The 8,455-nt window shown below is 47.4% G+C and overlaps 1 pseudogene; it reads right to left on the bottom strand.

Moving 5' to 3' along the window:
* Positions 1-2,939: 2,939 nt before the first annotated feature.
* On the bottom strand, positions 2,940-3,056 carry LOC124557422 (annotated as a pseudogene).
* Between the last annotated feature and the right edge of the window lie 5,399 nt (positions 3,057-8,455).

The following is an 8,455-nucleotide window of genomic DNA, read 5'->3' as shown; positions in this document are numbered from 1 at the left end:
GAAGGTTGAGTTCATCCTCAAACTGGAGTGTATCCATAATAGGGAAACCAGAGGAGACCGTTTGTCCTCGCCGGCCTCCAATGAGCGATGGAAGCCACATACACAAATGTTTTCAATACTACGAGTACTATGAGTCCGATCTAATGCTTTTCCGTCTTTGGTTTCTCGTGTAGGAGATGAAGTAATATCTTTAACCTTGGAACCTCTCAACATTTCCAGATTCTTGGAGCTTTATTTGACTGGCGTACGTTAATTCTGTGGCTCCAAAATTATTTATCAACAGCATTTTACTGCATTCACTTAACTCTACGAACGACTTCGATGGCGTAACAACTCGAGTTTTGCAACATGCAATTTTAATGATAGTTTTCAGCCAATTAAGGTTTTTTTTAAGAAGGTATTTCCAACTTAGTGTAAAGCAAGCCGTCGTTTCTTTAACTGTGATATTATATAAAACTGTTTATGTTAAAAACCCTCCTTTTCTTCATCAGGGAAGGTAGGATCTAATAATATATAATTTACCATAAAATCAAATATTTTTGCAAACTCTTTTTCAGTATGTCTCTTCATGACTCGTTCCACATCATTACGGTCTATCGTGCAAAATTATCCATGGAACATGCAACTAACTAACTAACTGACTAACTAAGGTCATAGAGGCCTTTTATTGCCATAATTTTGACTATCAAAGGACATAGGATAAAAACACAATGTTTTCAGGATTCATTTTGGAGATGACATTTTTATAGCTGACAACACATCAATGTAAAACAACAGAACAAAATCAAACTGTGGTGTTCAGCGGCTAATTTTTTAAATTTACGTTAGGGGAATAACTTTTCTATCACACTGTATTAACAAATATGTAGGGAAACACCCTGAACTCTAAAAAGAAGAATGATTGCTACTAAAAGTAGAAAATAATATGATTGAAAAAAATTATAATTAACGGTGCATACCCGAATCTTCGGAATCCGTATTGGTTTTCACCACACCTCAAGTAAAAACACACTTTAACAGACCGAGCGAGATGGCGCAGTGGTTAGCACATTGGACTCGCATTCGGGAGGACGACGGTTCAAACCCGCGTCCGGCCATCCTGATTTAGGTTTTCCGTGATTTCCCTAATTCGCTGCCGCGCGGGGTAGCCGCGCGGTCTAATGCGCCTTCTCGCGGTCCGTGCGGCTCACCCCGTCGGAGGTTCGAGTCCTCCCTCAGGCATGGGTGTGTGTGTTGTCCATAGTGTGAGTTGGTTTAAGTTAGATTAAGTAGTGTGTAGGCTTAGGGACCGATGACCTCTGCGGTTTGGCCCCATAACACGTTACCACAAATTTCCAAAATTTTCTAATTAGCTTCAGGCAAATTCCGAGATTGTTCCTTTGAAAGGGCACGGTCGACTTCCTTCCCCCTCCTTCCCTAATCCGATAGGACCGATGAGATCGCTGTTTGGTCTCCTTCCCCAAATCAAACAACCAACCAACCAACACTTTACCACATTCACAAACGTAGAGTGATTTCGAGCCAGTCGAGAAGCTTGAGATGCACTGCAAGCGAGACGTAAACACAGACTAGCTCCACCGAATATCAGTGCACAGTAAGCAAATAACATACTGCCTCAGCAATTTCCCATTTATCAATCATAGGAAGTCATGCTTTCTCGGAATTACTCGCATTTGAAAGATGGACTTTTGGCCAGCTTTTAGGGCAAAATACCCCTACGTGTGACGGTCGGTACAGTCCGTTTGGCGAATGTTTATGCGCCATCAGACTCGTCGAAGCGCCGAGAAGGGACCGTCGTGTACTCCGAGGAGGTGACGTGGTTGTTTCAAGAAAATGCACAGCATTACGTAATGGGCGGCGATTTCAGCTGAGTTCTGCTGCCCGAAGACCAGTACCTCACTTCGTCCCCTGCCAAGCATCGCACGCACTGGCACGGGACCTCGCGCTAAAAGACACCCGTATCCTACAACATGGCGGCAGTCGGATGTACAAATATCAGTCACTCGGTCAGCCGCTCAGAAAGGTTGTACGTATCACGAGGACGACAGTTGGCGCTGAGATATGGCCAACGGTTTTTACTGCCCCCCAAGCGTGTATCTGCGCCGTCGCCTTGCCTCGCCAGCAGACAAGACGCAGTATGGGATCACGGAGACTGAACGTTTCCCACCTTTGCAATGAGGCCTGTCTCCGTGAGGTTGAAGATGCTCGGCGCCGATGCCGACGGCGCCAACGAGCTTACAGTTCCACATTGCTGTGGTGAATTAACTGTGTCAAAGTTACCGTACGCAGGGCATTTATAGGCTATGGCAGAGATAAGTCCTGCTGGCAACAGAAGACTTCAGAATTTTGTTACACAGCTGCCGTCACCAGACCGTCAACAGGCCGTCCAACGGATCAAAGCCCGTTGCTCGAACTCACTGCGGTGCAACTGGAAGGCGTCAAAGTCCGTGCGAGATCGTAAGACGGTCTCCATGGCGAATGAGCATCACTGCATCACATAGTACAAGAAAGACGACAGAAATGCACGTTCATTACGGTTGCCGAAACGGCGGAGGGAAGGCAAGCTGTGACACAAGGAGATATTGCTCGAGTGCTCATTCAATACAATCGTAACTTCTACGTTGAGAGCCCAAGAAGCGACGTGGGATTGGCAGACGTGCTGCACTACATGCAAGCAGCCGAGTCTGTGCAGGTTCAAATGGCTCTGAGCACTGAGGTCATCAGTCCTCTAGACTTAGCACTCCGTCTTCAGGCCACAAGTGGCCCATCGGGATCATCCAACCGCCGTGTCATCCTCAGCTGAGGATGCGGATTGGAGGGGCGTGTGGTCAGCACACCGCTCTCCCGGTCGTTATGATGGTTTGCTGTGACCGGAGCCGCTGCTATTCGGTCGAGTAGCTCCTCAATTGGCATCACGATGCTGAGTGCACCCAGAAAAACGGCAACAGCGCATGGTTGCCCGGATGGTCATCCATCCAAGTGCGTGCCACGCCCGACAGCGCTTAACTCCGGTGATCGACGGGAACCGGTGTATCCACTGCGGCAAGGCCGTTGCCGCCCCCCCCCCCCCCCGCCCCTCCACCCTGGACTTAGAACTGTTTAAACCTAACTAACCTAAGAAGGACATCAGACACATCCATGCCCGAGGCAGGATTCGAACCTGCGACCGTAGCAGGCGCGCGGTTCCAGACTGAAGCGCCTAGAACCACTCGGCCACAGCTGCCGGCAGTCTGTGCAGGACGACGACACGTTTCTGGTAGACACTACCCGACATGAACTGGATACTGGCTTGAAGATTGGTGCGTTGAACAAATAACTTGGGCCTGATGGGCTCCCTATTGAGTTTTACCGCTCCTTCTCTAGTCTTATGAGCGCAACATGAATCCGAATGTATAAAGAGTTTGTGACGTTCACGTTCCGACTCTCCATCAGATTTACAGAAGGCGTCATGATCCCTGTGCCTAAACCTGGAGGTGGGCATCGCCCGCAGAACTATTGATCCCTGACTTTGTTAAATGCCTACTGTGAGCATCCTCCGTGCCCGTCTGCTCTCCATAGTTGAGGATGCAGTACATGCCGATCAAACGTGCCTTCATGGAAAGAGCAATGTTCGCACGGTGTTGGGATCGTATAGGGACGTAATCACACTGATGCCGGCCTGCCACCTCCGGGGCGCCCTTGTTGCGGTGGGTTTCGACCACGCATTCGACCGCATCAATCACAGTTTCCTGCAGGCGATCATGGAACGCATGGATCTTCCCCGTGTGTTTGTAGATTCAGTCCTGCGTTTGATTCACGGAACACATTCGAGGGTAATGATGAACGGTTATCGATCAGAACCCATTTCTGTCGAGCGTTCCGTGAGGCAAGGGTGCTCTTTGTACGCCGTTCTGTTTGCAGTAGCCCTTGAGCCAGCATTGAATGGTCGTCGCCTTAGCTTGGAAAGGATTTGTTTACGGATCGCGAGGTTCCGATGTTGCGCGTATACTGACGATGTCGTATTTCTAGCCAGGTCAGGGGATGACATACAGACTGCGCTACGATGGCTTCAACAGAATGATACTGAGGTGGGCAGTATCATCAATCTGCGGAAGACGAAGTATAGGGGTGTGGCAGGGGGCTGGCCGCGGGAACGACAATACCCATAACTAAAGCACTCGCGCTCAAATGGTTAGGAGAACTCTTTCATAGCCATATTAAACGTACTACAGCGGTCACATATCGTCAGCTGTTACAACATATACGTGCACTGGTGCGCGATGGAGAGGTAGTCCAGCGGGCACAGTACATTAATGTCTGTTTAGCTCCAAAATTAAACCATTTCGCTCATGTGCTACCGACGCCCATTACGACTGCTACGTGGCTACGAGCTACATTTGGACATTTTGTGTATGCTGAACTTGTTTTTAAAATTCATTACGACACGTTGACATTGCCCTCACACGAAGGTGGCGTAGCTCTCTTCCATTGTCGGGAACGGGGCGCGGACACTGTTTCTTGGAACGATGCGCCGACTATGGCATTCTGAGAAAAGTCAACCTGACAGCCACAGTGGTGGACGAAGTGGCGTCACAATCAGTGCACTCTCCAGTCCCTGTCGGTCATATTTCGCCACTATTCAATCACATTAGGACGTTCCTCTTGGACTATAGTTATTTGCTGGATGACCTACATTCTACACGATCGCCCACGAAGGACTATTACCGCCAATTACCAAGGCACTAACACGTCAACGTGGTTGAACGACGCTACCCTGTCGTACAGTGGAAGAGAATATGTCCTGAGATGGTGGTGGTAAATTCCCATGGGACTAAACTGCTGAGCCGGCCGCTGTGGCCTAGCGGTTCTAGGCGCTTCAGTCCGGAACTGCGCAGCCGCTACAGTCGCAGGTTCGAATCCTATCTCGGGCATGGATGTGTGTGATGTCCTTAAGTTGCTTACGTTTAAGTAGTTCTAAGTTCTAGGGGCTGATGACCTCAGATGTTAAGTCCTATAGTGCTCAGAGCCATTTCAACCATCTGAACCAAACTGCTGAGGTCATCGGTCCCTAGGTTTACACACTACTTAATCTAACTTACGCGAGGACAACACACACATACCCATGCCAGAGGGAGGACTGGAACCTGCGACGGGGGGAGCTGCGCGAACCGTGGCAAGGCGCCCAGGACCGGTCCTGTTTCGCCAAATATCTGGGTTCGTTGTTCATGGACCCTCCATCTAGCTAGGGTGTTCCGTGGGTGATAAGAGCTAAATGACGATGGTCCACGATTCAAGATTGATTTCAGCCTGTGTACACACGGGACAGCACTCCTCATCATACGAGAAGACAGCCTGGACGATCTCCATGCTCAGCTGTTGTAGGGTTTTCTTTACTTAGTATTGTAGACTACTGGCCATTAAAATTGCTACACCAAGAAGAAACGCAGATGATAAACGGGTATTGATTGGACAAATATAATATACTAGAACTGACATGTGATTAAATTTTCACGAAATTTGGGTGCATAGATCCTGAGATATCAGTACCCAGAACAACCACCTCTGGCCGTAATAACTGCCTTGATACGCCTGGGCATTGAGTCAAACAGAGCTTGGATGGCGTGTACAGGTACAGCTGCCCATGCAGCTTCAACACGGTACCACAGTTCATCAAGAGTAGTGACTGGGGTATTGTGACGAGCCAGCTGCTCGGCCACCATTGACCAGACGTTTTCAATTGGTGAGAGATCTGGAGAATGTGCTGGCCAGGGCAGCAGTCGAACATTTTCTGTATCCAGAAAGGCCCGCACAGGATCGAACGAAGGGTAGAGCCACGGGTTGTAACACATCTGGAATGTAACGTCCACTGTTCAAAGTGACGTCAGTGCGAACAAGAGGTGACCGAGACGTGAAACCAATGGTACCCCATACCATCACGCCGGGTGATACGCCAGTATGGCGATGACGAATACACGCTTCCAATGTGCGTTCACCGCGATGTCGCCAAACACGGATGCGATCATCATGATGCTGTAAACAGAACCTGGATTCATCCGAAAAAATGACGTTTTGCCATTCGTGCATCCACGATCGTCGTTGAGTACACCATCGCAGGCGCTCCTGTCTGTGATGCAGCGTCAAGGGTAACCACTGCCTTCGTCTCCGAGTTAATAGTCCATGCTGTTGCAAACGTCGTCGAACTGTTCGTTCAGTTGGTTGTTGTCTTGCAAACGTCCCCATCCGTCGACTTAGGGATCGAGACGTGGCTGCACCATCCGTTACAGCCATGAGGATAAGATGCTTGTCATCTCGACTGCTAGTGATACGAGGCCGTTGGGATCCAGCACGGCGTTCGGTATTACCCTCCTGAACCCAACGATTTCTATATTCTGCTAATAGTCATTGGATCTCGACCAACGCGAGCAGCAATGTCGCGAAACGATAAACCGCATTCGCGATAGGCTACAATCCGACCTTTATCAAAGTCGGAAACGTGATGGTACGCATTTCTTCTCCTTACACGAGGCATCACAACAACGTTTCACCAGGCAACGCCGGTCAACTGCTGTTTGTGTATGAGAAATCGGTTGGAAACTTTCCTCATGTCAGCACGTTGTAGGTGTCACCACCGGCGCCCTTGTGTGAATGCTCTGAAAAGCTAATCATTTGCATATGACAGCATCTTCTTCCTGTCGGTTAAATTTCGCGTCTGTAGCACGTCATCTTCATGGTGTAGCAATTTTAATGGCCAGTAGTGTATTTACTTTGTAATGAGACCAAAAACAAATAAATAAATAAAAAAGTAGAACTCTTGGTATCTCCCCCTTCGATTCATGTCCAGACTCGTCAGTAAAGTAGTGACACAGTGGCCAGGTGTAGAGTGGCGACACCTTCCCTCTCCGCCGGCATCGCCGGCATGCTCCACCTCCTCCCCCCCCTCCCCTTAGTACCCTTAGTTGTAAGGTATGGGATCGACTCCCACTTCCGTCATGTATTTTAAACAAAACGAACAGATCTTCTCGTCTCGTAATGCCAAGTGAAAAACGTCAGGTTGCACCGTAGTTCAGAATCTACTTTATAAACATCATATCCCTTCGCTACCAATTGGGGCAAAGCCGGTTTAGATTGGTTCATAGCAGAAGTTGAAGTAACTGCCAACAGAAACTCTGTAGGCAGTGAGCTTCCTTACAGGACAAATTTTATTTTATTTAATGAGCCTTTGGCCACTTCAGGTCACAGGGCTCTTTATTATATTTGAAATTAGGCGCTGAAAAATTTGGCTCTGGACTGGGATTCGAATTTGGATTTCTTCTTTGGTGGTATCTGACTCACGCGGAACGATATAGTTCGATCATTTCGTTGTTTTCTCTACACGTATGTGGGTTCAAATTCTGGTTCAGCACAAAACTATTCACAGCTTCATTTTAAGCCCTAAACAATTCTTGAATAGAAAACATCGGCGGTAAGCGCCGGTTGCGATTCCCGGTCAGGCATAATTTGCATTCTTTCGATTTATAACATCTGATTCTACTTATTTAACGAGCTGATTACGTGCTGGGTTCTAGCCAAATGGTTCAAATGGCTCTGAGCACTATGGGACTTAACATCTGAGGTCATCAGTCCCCTAGAACTTAGAGCTACTTAAACCTAACTAACCTAAGGACATCACACACATCCATGCCCGAGGCAGGATTCGAACCTGCGACCGTAGCAGTCACGCGGTTTCAGACTGAAGCGCCTAGAACCTCTCGGCCACAGCGGCCGGCACGGGTCCGAGCACCGGTCACAAAACTTTACGTCATGGTATTAGTTTTAAACACGTGCAAGTTTTGTTACTTGAAATTAAATTAAATGTTTTTCGTGGGTAGTTAACTGGGAGATAAGGGTTTCGATAGGATTCCAGGCAGAACACAAAATTTTCAAATTCAGGTTGGTAACCGATACTGGTGGGAACTTCGATATTTCACGACTCTTTACGTTTACTCACCAGGGACGAACGTTGCTGTGACAGAGTCTCGGTCAGGCACGAAACATTTGCTGGGTTACAATGGCTATAGGTGCTTGGTTTCAATCCAGGCCCAGAAGAAAATAGTTCGTTATGTTGTTTAAATTTCAAACATATGGACAAGTAATTGCTCATCATGAGTACAGACAAGTTACTGGTGATACGATATTAATTTTGAGGTTCCCACAGAGCGCTTGATGCTATTAATCTCATTGTTTCTAACTGGTTAGTTCAACATCCATGTATGACAGACCACTCGTATCAGGAATGACGTTTCACAGGTGTTGAAAAACCTATTAAAATGAAAAATACCTCGAATTGTCAGAGAACTTTGGGAGTATCAAAATATCTTGTTCATAAAAATATTTAATTTGGGATACTTATGCGATGGAGTTAGTTAACTCAAATTCTAATGAGTGAAGTAGTGATTTTGAAATGTCATTTACAGTAATAAAATTGAGTTTACCAGCG

The sequence above is a fragment of the Schistocerca americana genome, chromosome X (assembly GCF_021461395.2).
Source record: "Schistocerca americana isolate TAMUIC-IGC-003095 chromosome X, iqSchAmer2.1, whole genome shotgun sequence".
Lineage (NCBI taxonomy): Eukaryota > Metazoa > Arthropoda > Insecta > Orthoptera > Acrididae > Schistocerca > Schistocerca americana.
The sequence above is the reverse complement of the archived record's forward strand: the minus strand, read 5'-3'. Positions and strand labels throughout refer to the sequence as shown.